This window comes from Bison bison, unplaced genomic scaffold (genome assembly GCF_000754665.1).
Source record: "Bison bison bison isolate TAMUID 2011002044 unplaced genomic scaffold, Bison_UMD1.0 scf7180017864108, whole genome shotgun sequence".
Taxonomy (NCBI): Eukaryota; Metazoa; Chordata; class Mammalia; order Artiodactyla; family Bovidae; genus Bison; species Bison bison.
Genome location: NW_011494680.1, coordinates 986252 through 999332, shown reverse-complemented (window position 1 = coordinate 999332; position 13081 = coordinate 986252).

The window sequence follows — 13081 nt, the reverse complement described above, 5'->3', positions numbered from 1 at the left end:
CTTTGTGATCCCCTGGACTGTAGCCCACCAGGCTTCTCTGTCCATGGAATAGGCAAGGATGCTGGAATGGGTAGCCATTCCCTTCTCCAGGGGATCTTTCCAACCCAGGAATTGAACCAGTGTCTGCTGCATTGCAGGTGGATTCTTTACCATCTGAGCCACCAGGAAAGCCCAGGAAAAGACAAATTCAGTTCAGTCACTAAGTCATGTCCGACTCTTTGCAACCCCATGGACTGCAGCATGCCAGGCTTCCCTGTCCGTCACCAACTCCTGGAGCTTGCTCAAACTCGTGTCCATCGAGTCGGTGATGCCATCAAACCGTCTTATCCTCTGATGTTCCCCTCTCCTCCTGCCTTTGATCTTCCCCAGCATCAGGGTCTTTTCCAATGAGTCAGTTCTTCACATCAAGTGGCCAAAGTATTGGAACTTCAGCTTCAGCATCAATCCTTCCAATGAATATTCAGGACTCATTTCCTTTAGGATTGACTGGTCTGATCTCCTTGCAGTCAAAGGGACTCTCAAGAGTCTTCTCCAACATTACAGTTCAAAAGCATTAATTCTTCGGCGGTCAGCCTTCATTATGGTCCAACTCTCACATCCATACATGACTACTGGAAAAACGGTAGATTTGACTAGATGGACTACTGTAAGCAAAGTAATGTCTCTGCTTTTTAATATGCTGTCTAGGTTGGTCATAGCTTTTCTTCCAAGGAACAAGTGTCTTTTAATTTCATGGCTGCAGTCACCATCTGCAGTGACTTTGGAGCCCAAGAAAATGCAGCCAAATTTCACAGCTCAGTCCTGCTAGAAGCTTTACAGTACACATCTCACTTTGTTTCAGGAACCCTGTAAAGTGAACCATCTGTTCCCATTTAACAGATGTGGGACAGTGTGGCTGGACAGTGAGTCCAAGTTCACAGAGTGAGTGGACTGGACCCTAACCTGGGCCCGTGTGGCTCCAGATCTTTGCCTTTTCCAGTCCTGTGCTGTCTACTTTGTGTCTGATATGCTAGACCAGCAGCACAATTTCTTCTTTTTGGAGCAGCTCTTATGCTGGGAGATGTTTTGCCAGGAGGTGTATAGTATTCGGGGTTAATCCTGGTTTTGGTCTAGAATTTCTACTCACTGAGATTTATCAATAGAGTGCTGATGGTGTACTATGAGTCCTGCTAAATGCCTCACATGAATTAAATAATTACCTCATAGTATCCCTATAAAGAAGTATTGGTATCATTCCCTTTTTACACAGAAAGAGACTGAGGTTCAGAGAGAATGAGGGATTTACCCCAAGTCACCCAGCACAGCATTCATCCAGAGTCCTTAAACATGAAGGCTTCCTGCCTCTTTGTTTTCAGAACCGGGAGACTTTGTAAATGATTTAGTCCTAAATGCAATGTGGTATCCCGGAACAGACAAAAGGACATCGGTGAGAAAATGAGTGAAATCCATGTAAAGTCTGGAGTTCAATCAGTAATAATGTGCCACTGCTGGCTTCTTAGTTGAGACTAAAGTACCGCGGAGATGTAAAATGATATCATTGGGGGAAACCAAGGGAGGGATATTTGGCAATGATTGGTACTATCTTTGCAACTTTTCTGTAAATCTAAAATTATTCCAACGTAAAAATTTACTGTAAAGAAAGATTTAGTCCAACTTCTCTCATTTTGGTGGGACACCAAGGCTGAGACTGGGGAAGCCTCCGTCAAAAGGCCACTCTCGACCCAGCTGCCACCACCAGGACTGCCACCCACGGCTCAGCATCCTGGGTGCTGGCTGGCTGCTGTGCGTGACCTTCTAGAAGGTGTCTGGAGCCAAATGAGATGAATGTCAGGCACTTCCATGGAAAGTGCCAGAAACATTTTGGACCCAGGACGTGGCATTTTGAAGAAATAGGTCCTGAGGTCTGGCCTTTGAGGCAGTGACTGAAAGTGTCCCCGGCAGATTTCTCATGTGGCCGCCACCCTCCGTCAGCACCGCCAGCTGAGCCAGGCCTATGGCTGTGCCCCTCAGCGATGACCTCAAGGTCACGCCATGAGCTAGATAGAAGGCGGCAGAAGCAGGCTGGGGTGAGCATGGCTGAGAGGGGGACTTGGCCTCAGCCAGAAGGGAAGGGCCTGTGGGGTCAGGGTTCAAGCGCACGCCAAACAGCTTTCACATCCCTGCTCCACGTCAAGAGGTTGTCTGGCCTCTGGGAGGTGAAGAGCCACCAAACCTGCTGCCTGTGGAGCCGTAGCCCCCAGCAGCCAGGGGCCAGGTTCGCCCACCCTCCAGCCCCCCATTTTATGGTTGGGGAAGCCAAGGCTGAGAGGGGAAAGAACAGCCAATTCGCAGCCAACGCTCATCTTGTATTTGAGATTTTCTTTCTAGATAGCTGCAGTTAGAGTTGGTTTCCAGGTTCCCGCTGATCAGTATCATTCTCACTTCTTCACTGGGGAAGTGAATTCGTGGATTACATTTCACAGGTGGCCCCCAAACGCTCCTCACTATATCTTCAACACACTGCTGGATACCCTGTGCAAGTTATGCATTCAGAAAGAGAGGAATTTAAATGACAGTGGTGATAGGAACCCAGATGGACCGAGTACTCTGTATTTCCCCAACACTGCCTTAGCACTGTATAGGCACAGCCTCGTTCCGTTCTCTTTCTTTCTTTTTCAATGTTTATTTATTTATGACTCTCCAGTTGTGGTGAATGGGCTCTGGAGATTGGTGGACTTAGTTGCTCCTTGGCATGTATGATATTAGTTTCATGATCAGGGTTCAAATGTATACCCCCTGCACTGGAAGGCAGATTCTTAACCACTGGACCACCAGGGAAGTCCCCTCATTTCATTCATATAACAACTCTGTGTATGAGGGGTTCTTATTGGTCCCATTTTACAGGTGGGTATGTGAAAGCCCAGAGAGGGTAAGTAACTTGTTCTGGTCACACAGCTAGAATATGAGATCTCAACTCAGGGAGTCTCACTCTAAAGAATATGCTCTTGATGTGTGGCTAGTCCCCTCCCCCATTTTGGCAGATGTTCATCTTTTATATTTATTCCCACAAATAAATAAACAGTTCTATCATGTCAGTAAACCCTGGACTCTCCTGGAGAAACCTGAAGAAAGTTTTTTATATTTTGATACTTCCCAGGGCTGGCAGGAGAAAGAGTTTGAACTACAGGGTGAGAGAACCCTGGTAGCGAAACCCAGCTCTGTAGCTAACTAGCTGTATGACCCAGACAGTTCCTGTGAGTGCTCTCTGCCTCAGTTGCAACGATAATGCCATCTGACCCCAAGGGTGGGGTGGTGAGGATTACATGAGGTAAGCCTATTCAGAGCCTGGTTCAAGGTGCCACCTATGTGAAAAGAAGGGAAGTCAGATAGACTTGGATTTGGATCCCAGCCTTGCTCCTTCCTTACAGGGCTTCCCTGGTGGCTCAGTAGTAAAGAATCCGCCTGCCAATGCAGGAGACGCGTGTTCGATCCCTGGGTTGGGAAGATCCCCTGAAGAAGGAAATGGCAACCCACTCCAGCATTCTTGCCTGGAGGGTCCCATAGACAGAGGAACCTGGCGGGCTACAGTCCATAGGGTCACAAAGACTCGGACATGACTTAGCGACTAAACAACAACTTGCTCTGTGACCTTTAGCAAGTTGCAAGGTCTCTCTGAGCCATCATTTCCTGATGTATATAATGGATACAAAAATAAGTGTTTTCCAGGGCTGCAGAAATGCCAGGGTGGCGGCGCTCAGTGACACTGCAGGACTGCAGTGTTTTGAGGAGTTGCTGGGTTGCAGGCAGGATGGGTGATAAAAACATGAAGAGCCTGGCCTGGGGTTTCAGTCAAGATTAGTGTTCCCTTTGTCATGGGAGCGCACGCATGAACTCCTCTTTCCTTTTTCGTACACGTTCTTTCCCTTCTGGGTTGCAGGCTCACCAGGTCAAAGTGTTGACTGTTCTGGGGGACAGTTTCGGGGGGAGGGCCAGTCTCAGGGAACAGGCCAGTACCCAGACCGTCAGCCTACCCACTTCTTGCTGCCTGGGGGTTGCTGACCTTGGTCTTAGTCAGTGCGGTGAGCAGAGAGCCATTTGACTTCTCTGTTTTGATTCAGCTGGCCAGCTCCTCCAGGGTCTCAGAAACTCACCTTGGGGGCCAGGGAGGACTTGAAACTGCCATTTCACAGATTGCTAAGAGACCTCACTGGGATCCCACAAGAGAAGAGCAAGGAGTAAACGAATTAACCCATGGCCAGTTTGTGCAGAGGCAGGGGTAGCTTAGTCCCAACTAGCAGGGCAGCAAAGTGAGGAAACCAGGGTCCCAGAGGCCCAGGGTTTGCAGTGTGGCTCTAGAACTTACCCGTGGAGGGAACTCACCCACCTCAGCCTCACTCAGTTGCCTTATCTGTGAAATGGGGTTGGAGAGAATTCTCACCTCCTAAGATTGTGCATAGATAAGACCATGCCTGTAAAACATTTCCCACGTGTCTGACATGCATCAAGAGTCTCAGCAAATGTAGGCTATCAATTGTTCTTGTTGTTCAGTTGCTCAGTCGTGTCCAACTTTTTGCAACCTCATGGACTGCAGCATGCCAGACTGCTCTGTCCATCACCAACTCCCGGAGCTTCCTCAAACTTATGTCTATCGCATTGGTGATGCCATCCTACCATCTTATCCTCTGTTGTCCCCTTCTCCTCCTGCCTTCAGTCTTTCTCAGCATCAGAGTCTTTTCCAATGAGTTGGCTGTTCACATCAGGTGGCCAAAGTATTGGAGCTTCAGCTTCAACATCAGTTCTTCTAATGAATATTCAGAATTGATTTCCTTTAGGATTAACTGGTTTGATTTCCTTGCAGTCCAAGGGACTCTCAAGAGTCTTCTCCAACACCACAATTTGATAAATGGGATCAATGATGGCCAAGAGCAGTAAGTAAGTAAGTAAGTAAATAAGTGAAGTTGCTCAGTTATGTCCGACTCTTTGCGACCCTGTGGACTGTAGCCTACCAGGCTTCTCTGTCCATGGGATTCTCCAGGCAAGAATACTGGAGTGGGTTACCATTTCTTTCTCCAGGGGATTGTCCCGACCCAGGGATCAAACCCGGGTCTCCCGCATTGGAGGCAGACGCTTTAACCTCTGAGCCATCAGGGAAGATAAGTCTATTCATTTAAAAATATGCTTAATGGTGCTTCTCATGCGTTGGGGCAGGGATCTTGTTGAGATGCAGATTCTGTTCATTGGGCTGGGTGGGGCCTAAGACTCTGCATTTTCGACCAGTTTCTGGCTGAAGTTGATGCTGTTGGCCAATTAGAGAAGCAAGAGATTGGAACCCATTTCCAAACAGAGACCTGTTAAGTCTCAATTAAATGAGGTTATTCCTGAAAATGAGTATATGAGTGTGCTAAGTCACTCTTTGCGACCCCATGAATGGTAGCCCTCCAGGCTTCTCTGTCCATGGGATTCTCCAAGCAAGAATACTGGAGTGGGTTGCTGTGCCTTCCTCCAGGGGATCTTCCTGACCCATGAATAGACCCTCTGTCTCTTATGTCTCCTGCATTTTCAGGTGGGTTCTTTACCACTAGTGCTACCTGGGAAACCCAATCCAGGAGAAGGGAGTGGAGAGGAACAAATATTATTGAGTAGCTGCTTGGCATTGGATGTGTTGAATGAATTATCTCTTGCAACCCTCACAGCGTATATGAGAGATATTATCATCTCCTTTTTTTCTGGTTGGGGAACAGAGACTCAGATGTTGCGTGCTCAGGGTCACAGAGCTCAGTAAAGGACAGGACTGAGATATGGACTTGACTGCTTACCTTCAATCCCATCTCCTTTCTCGACCTCAGAGGCCACAGCCTGAGCCTAAGAACATAGCTGCAACAGGCCCTCGGTTTCCCGGCTGGCAGAACGAGTGGCCTGGGTGTAAATGTCCTCTGAGTTCCCTCCCCAGCCTCCTGCTGGAAGCGTTTCCTGGTCCGTGTGCTCTCTGCTCTTACTCAGCACTCACTTGGCTGTATCCCCACGCAGCTTCCTAATTTGGTGCTGACTCTCTGCTTACTGACGTATCCATGTCACCCTGTCAAGTTGGGAACACCACGGAGCTGCTGGGGCCACTCATCTTCATAACAGCCAGCCAAGCAGTGCAGCGGTGACCAGAATAAACTCCGTACCTGGGCCAAAGGGAACATTTTTCCACAGCCCCAGAGATGAGCCTTTCAGCGCCCCTCAGGTGGAGAAGGCCACTTGCATCAACTGGAAGCTCTGCAGAGTCCAATTTCATCTTGGAGCCCAGTCTTGGAGTCTTAACCCTGCAGGGCCTGGGTGCTAAAGGGATTTGTTAGAACCTGTACGTGGGGTGGGGAGGGCTTCCCTGGTGGCTCAGTGGTAAAGAAACTGCCTGCCAATGCAAGAGACCCGGGTTCGATCCCTGGGTCAGGAAGATCCCCTGGAAAAGGAAATGGCAACCCACTCCAGTATTCTTGCCTGGAGAATTTCATGGACAGAGGAGCCTGGTGGGTTACAGTCCATGGGGTCACAGAGTCAGACATGACTGAGCGAGTAAAAAACAACATAAGTGGAGAGACAGGCAGAGAAACCTACATGCCTCAGGAAGGCTCACACATAACTCCTGAGCTCATAGAGCTGAGGTTCTGAGAACTGGGCAGGTTTTCAGAAGGACGTGTTGGCTAGAGCTAAAATCTCTGGGCTCAAAATCCTGGCTCTTCCACTTTCTAGTATATGATGTTGGGCGATTTATTTAATCTCCCTGAGCCTCCGTTTCCTTTTCTGTGAAATGGGTCTAGGGGCGGTAGTTGTCTGGTAAGGATGCGGTGAGAGCTGCTTGAGTTAATACACAAATAGCCCTTAGAACTGGCACATGGCAGTTCTAAGCATGCGTCTCCCTAAGATGTGAAATCTGTCAGAACAGGGACTTACTTGTTTTTATTGTTGGATACCCGGTACCTGGAAGAATGCCTAGAATGGTGAATGCTCATGAATAGCTGTACAATGGTTGAATCAGAGAGCGTCTAAGAGTGGTGGTTTTCCAACTGTGTTCCAAGGAACCCTGGGGTGCCTGGGGCCACTGGGTGGTGAGATGGAGGGAGTGTGAGGGAGAAACAGCTGATGGAGGAGAAGTCAGCCTCATTCTGTTCCTTTTCCCTGCCCAGAGCCTCTCTGATTTATGTGCTGGATATATGATTTTCTACATAAGATTATATTTGGAAGAAGATTTTTGCAGCTGAAAAATTATTTGAAATTATCAATATTCAAAATTTTGTCCCTAGACTGTTCAGTTGTCCTAGGTGAGGGTTAAGAGTGCTGATTTCCTGACTCTACCATCAATTGGCTGAGTCGCATTTTCTTGGGTTAGATCATGCATTTTATTTTATTATTTATTTAATAAAGCAACTGCATTATTCATTTATTTGTGTATTTTTGGGTGCTCTGGCTCTTTGCTGCTGTGCCTGGGCTTTGTCTAGTTGCAGCGCTCGGGCTTCTCTTTGTGGGGGCTTCTCTTGTTGCACAGCATGGGCTCTGGCGCATGGGCTCAGTAATTGTGGCACATGGGCTTGGTTGCCCCACCGCATGTGGAATCTTCCCGAAACAGGATTGAAGCCCTGTCCCCTGCATCGGCAGGAAGATTCTTAACCCTGGACCACTAGGGAAGTCCCAGGGCATGCATTTAAGTCGGTTTCTTGGTGGATTCCTATTCATGCTTATGTCCAAAGAACACGCTTCTATTCATTTTACAACTGGGGAAGTTGAGACCTTGTCACATGAAGTGCCTGGGTCAGGGTCTCCTAGGCTGGTGTAAAGGGGGTCTTAACTTCAAGACCAGTGCTATTTTCATGTTGCAACTTCTGTGAGTCTTAAAAGGCAAGGCTCTTGGAGAAACCCTGTCCCAGATTATGAGAGGGGATGCTGGAGGGAGACAGGGCCACTCCATACTATCTTGGTTTTATGGGAAGTTTCCACCTCTAGCAGCTTTGCTTTGCCTGCACACACTCCAGGGTAGGCACAGAGGGTGTTGGAATGGAAGAAAAAGTGAATGAAAAATGAGAGTCTTATGGAGAGATAGAAACAAAACATATACAGTGTCATTGCAGGTGGTCTAAGCTCTGGGAAGAAAATCAAACTAGGTAAGGGATACAGAGTGATAGGTTGAGGGACTCTTCTAGACAGAATGGGGACAGAAGGTCTCTCCTGAGGAGGTGACTTTGAATAGAGACCCAAGGGATATGGGAGATGGAGTCGCCTAGTAGAAGAACCTTTCAGATAAAGAGAAGAGCAAAGGCAAAGGCCTTGAGATAGGGAAGTGCTTGGTGTGTTTGAGGACCTTTAAGGATTGTTTGAGGCTCAAGTAAAACAATGGGTGTAAATTTCATAGTGGCTGCTGCACACTGGCTGTTACTATTATTGATGTCATTTTACCTTCATGATGAGGACAAGTTTCAACAGATTTACGTTTTATTTTATTCTACTTTTTGTTATTTAAAAGTCATATTTGGGACTTCCCTGGTAGTCTGGTGGCTAAGACTCCGTGCTTCCAATAGAGGGGGACTGTGTTCAATCCCTGATCAGGGAACTGGATCCTATGTGGTGCAACAAAGAGTTTGCATGCCACTACTAAAAGATTCCCCCATGCTGCAACTAAAACTTGGTGCAGTCAAATAAATAAAATTAAAAAATAAAAAGATCATATTCATTGAGGTATAATTTCCCTACAGTAAAATTCACCCTTGTCTAGTATACACAGGAATGAGATTTGACAAATGTTTCCCCTTGTATGAGTCCCACCACAATCAGGATTTCGAACATTTCTGTCACCATAAAAATTCCCTTGTGCCTTTTGTAGCAAATCTCCTTGTTTTTCCATTGTTGTTGTTCAGTCGCTCAGTCATATCCGACTCTTTGTGATTCCGTGGACTGCAGCACACCAGGCCTCTCTGTCCATCACCAACTCCCGGAGATTGCTCAAACTCATATGCATTGAGTTGGTGATCTTTATCCTCTGTCATCCCCTTCTCCTGCCTTCTTCCCCAGCATCAGGGTCTTTTCTAATGAGTCAGTTCTTCTCATCAGGTGGCCAAAGGGTTGCAGCTTCAGCATTGGTCCTTCCAGTGAATATTCAGGACTGATTTCCTTTAGGATTGACTGGTTGGATCTCCTTGCAGTCCAAGGGACCTCAAGAGTCTTCTCCAATACCACAGTTCAAAAGCATCAATCCTTTGGTGCTCAGCCTTCTTATTGGTCCAACTCTCACATTCATACATGACTACTGAAAAAACCATAACTTTGACTAGATGGACCTTTGTCAGCAAAGTAATGTCTCCGTTTTTTAATATGCTGACTAGGTTGGCCATAGCTTTTCTTTCAAGGAGCCAGCATCTTTTAATTTCATGGCTGCAGTCACCATCTGCAGTCATTTTGGAGCCCAAGAAAATAAAGGCTATTTTCATTGTTTCCCCATCTTGTGCTTCATCCAGCCCAGCATTTCACATAATGTCCTCTGTATATAAGTTAAATAAGCTTTGTTTCTCTATGCTGCTGCTAAGTTGCTTCAGTCGTGTCTGACTCTGTGCGACCCCATAGACATCTGGCAGCCCACCAGGCTCCCCCGTCCCTGGGATTCTCCAGGCAAGAACACTGGAGTGGGTTGGTCCACTTTCCTTTCCTTCCAACTAGGATGAAAGTAGAAAAGTAGAAAGGTAAAGTCACTCAGTCGTGTCTGACTCTCAGCGACCCCACTGGACTGCAGCCCACCAGGCTCCTCCATCCATGGGATTTTCCAGGCAAGAGTACTGGAGTGGGGTGCCACTGCCTTCTCTGTTGTTTCTCTATAGCCCCTAGCAATCATTAATCTATTTCTGTCTCTAGAGATTCAGAATCATGTAGATGTAAACTTTTGGGTCTGCTTTCTTTCACTTAGCAGAATGCTTCTGAGATTTCTTTACGCTGTTGTATATCTCCTAATTTGTTCTTTTTTATTGCTGAGTAGTATTCCATTGTGTGGATGGAAACCTTTTGTTTATCTCTTTGCCAGTTGAAGGACATCTGGGTTGTTTCCAGTTTGGGGTTATTAGGAGTAAAGCTGCTATCAATATTCATGTACATGTCTTTGTGAAGTGAAACTGTTGGCTCATTTGCTTCACTTGATAAGGAATCACTGAACTGCTTTCCAGAGTGCTTATACTATAATATTTTGCATCCCCATTAGCAAAGTATGAGCATTCCAGTTGCTCTGCATCTTCACCAAGACTTTGTATTGTCATCTAACTACTTAATTAGTCAATTAATTAATATTTTAGTCATCCTAGTAGACATGTAGGGGTAGCTCACTGTGGTTTTAAATTCCACTCCCCTAATATCTAATGAGGTCTGGCATGTTTTCCAGTGCTTATTTGCCATCTCTTCTTTGGTGAACTATCCGCTCAACTGTTTTGCCTATTTTTCAGTTGGGATGTTTGTTTCCTTACTGACTTGTAGGAATTCTTTTCATATTCCAGATGCAAGTTCTTTATCCAATACATGTTGTGCAAATACATGGTTCCTCCCTGAATGTAACTTGTCTTTTCATGTTCCTAAAGAATGTTTTTTGAGGAGGTGAAGTTTTACATTTTTTTAAAGCCCAATTTACCCCCTTTTTTCTTTTATGGTTCCTGTACTTTCTAAGAAAAGTTTTGCCTAGCTCAGTGTTATAGAGATTTTATCCTACTTTTATTTTCCTGTAAAAGTTTTATAGTTTTAGATTTTATATTCGGGTCAATGATCCATCTTGAGATTGGGCGAACTTTCATACATGATGTGAGCTAAAGGTTAAGGCTTTTTTTTTTTTTTAATTTTGATTGGCCAGTTTTTCCAGCACCATTGATTGAAAGATCTGCTTTACTGAATGATGTAAAACTTTGCCCACCGTTCCACATAGCATACTTTTTAGTCCAGCGTGAGTGATGGCTGAGAAGGGCTGAAGGTACAGATTGAGGGGAGCCTCATGAAAGAAGTGGGGCTCCAAGTCACGTACCAAGTAGCCCACATGGTAACAAACAGCAAGTACCTTCAAGATGAAATTGCCAGCTCCAAAGCAGGGAGCAGGCCAGCTGGGGAGGTGCCTGGTCTGTGTTTCTCTTGGTGTTTCTCAGAGATTTGTACTCGTCTTGCGTAAACTGCAGATTAGGAAAGCGTTAGGTAACAAGAGGGTGACTGGAGAGTATTACACACCAGCCTGGCATGGGGCCACGGAATGCAGCCTGCAGGGACAGCCATGCCCAGCAAGTCAGATAGAGCTGCAACCGAGATGGGACGGCTTTTCTTTTCCTTCCTGCAGCCGCAAGGCAGCCTCTGCTGGATCTGGCTGTTCTCTGGAGCTTCAATATCTCACAGCTTCTGGAGGTGACAATGGGACAAGAAGGCCTTGGGAGCCATGAAGTTCATTTCACTTTAAGGAGATGAGGAAAACATTTAGAAATGTAAGAGAAATGAACAAATTGACCAATGTAGTTGGAATCATTGGCATCCCTCTGTGATTGATAGATCAAGCAGGCAGAAAATCATTAGGACAGAGATGATCTAAACAGAACGGCCCAACCTGATACGATTATTATTGCAGTAATACTAGCCTCATATAATGAATTAAGAAGGGCTCCTCGGCTTTTATTTTTTGGAAAAAATTGTGGAGAATCTGTATCCTTTCTTCCTTTAATGTTTGGTGTAATTTACTAGTGAAAGCATCTAGTGACCCTGGTGATGTTTTTTTTGGAAGGTTTTGACGATTGACTCAGTTTTCAAAATGAATATAGATATTAAAATTACCTATTAAAAATAAAGGAAGGAGGTATGGTGCAGAGGCTTTGCCCAGAGGAAAGTTAGCAACAAATAAAAATTCATTCCGGTCCTCCTGCATGCATCCTGCCCCTCACTCCCAGTCCCCACAACGCTGCCCTTCATCAGACCACTCAGATATCTGATGCTCAAATGTTTGGGAAGCATCTGCTTTGAGCTCCCAAAGTCTCCCATTTGTAGGGGCTACATATGATCCCTGCCCTCTAGGTTTTTACAATCAAACTGTGGAGGATGTGAATTCACCTGGTTAAAGGTGAAAAGGAGGCTGACCTTCACTGAGGGTCTCCTCTGTACCAGACACTGTGTCAGGGGGTCCAAAGGTTATTGGGTTTATTCCTGCAGTAACTCTGTGAGGCTGAGATGGTCATCCTCATTTTCTGTTGTGACAACTGGGGCTCAGAGAAGTTAAGACATTTACCCAGGATTGCACAGCTAGATGTGTCAGAGCCAGGGTGTGAACCCAAGACAGTCAGACCCCAGAGCCTGTGGACTTCCACTAATCATGTTGCCACACTATGTGTCAAGAACTCAGCTGGGGCCTGTGGGGGTCACAGAGCAGAACAAGCCTTAGGGTCACCTACAGGCCCTTGCTGTCTGGTGAAGGGAGAACAGATTTAACTATGATATTGAGATAATGTAGACAGCGCCATGGGGCTCGGGGGGCGGGGTGTGGGTAGCATTTGTTGGGGAGGTGGCATGTCAGAGGGGTTCTGGAGGACAGAAGCCTGTGCTCTGCAGATATGGGGCTGGGGAAGCAGACACTGGAGGGAGAGAACATGGAGGGAATCATAACAGCACATCATTCTATGGCAAGACCCGTCATGCTTTGCGAATTTGAACTCATTAAATCCTTAACAGCAGTCCTAGGAGGCAGATATTTTTATTATCTTTGTTTCACGGAAGGCCAGAAAGGCTGAATAGTTTGCCTGTGGTCACACAACTGGCAGATGGTAGAGCAGGTAGAAACCCAGCCTCTGGAGGGGGAAGTGAAGTCAGCCAGGAGTGTCATATTTGCGGGGGCAGCAGGGAGGAGGGTCAGACTGAAAAGGGAGGCTGGGGCTGGTTCCCAGAGTTCACATGCCAGGCAGGGGAATCTGGCCTTTGTCCTGCTGCCTTGGTGAGCTCAGGGAGGCCTTGAGGTAGGGGAGTGAAGTCAGCAAGCTGTGTTTAGGCAGATGACTCTGGTGGAAGGCTGTGGAATGCGTGAGAGGAGGAAAGGTTGTAGGTGGGTGGTGGCATGGGAGGCTGCCATCCTTACTCT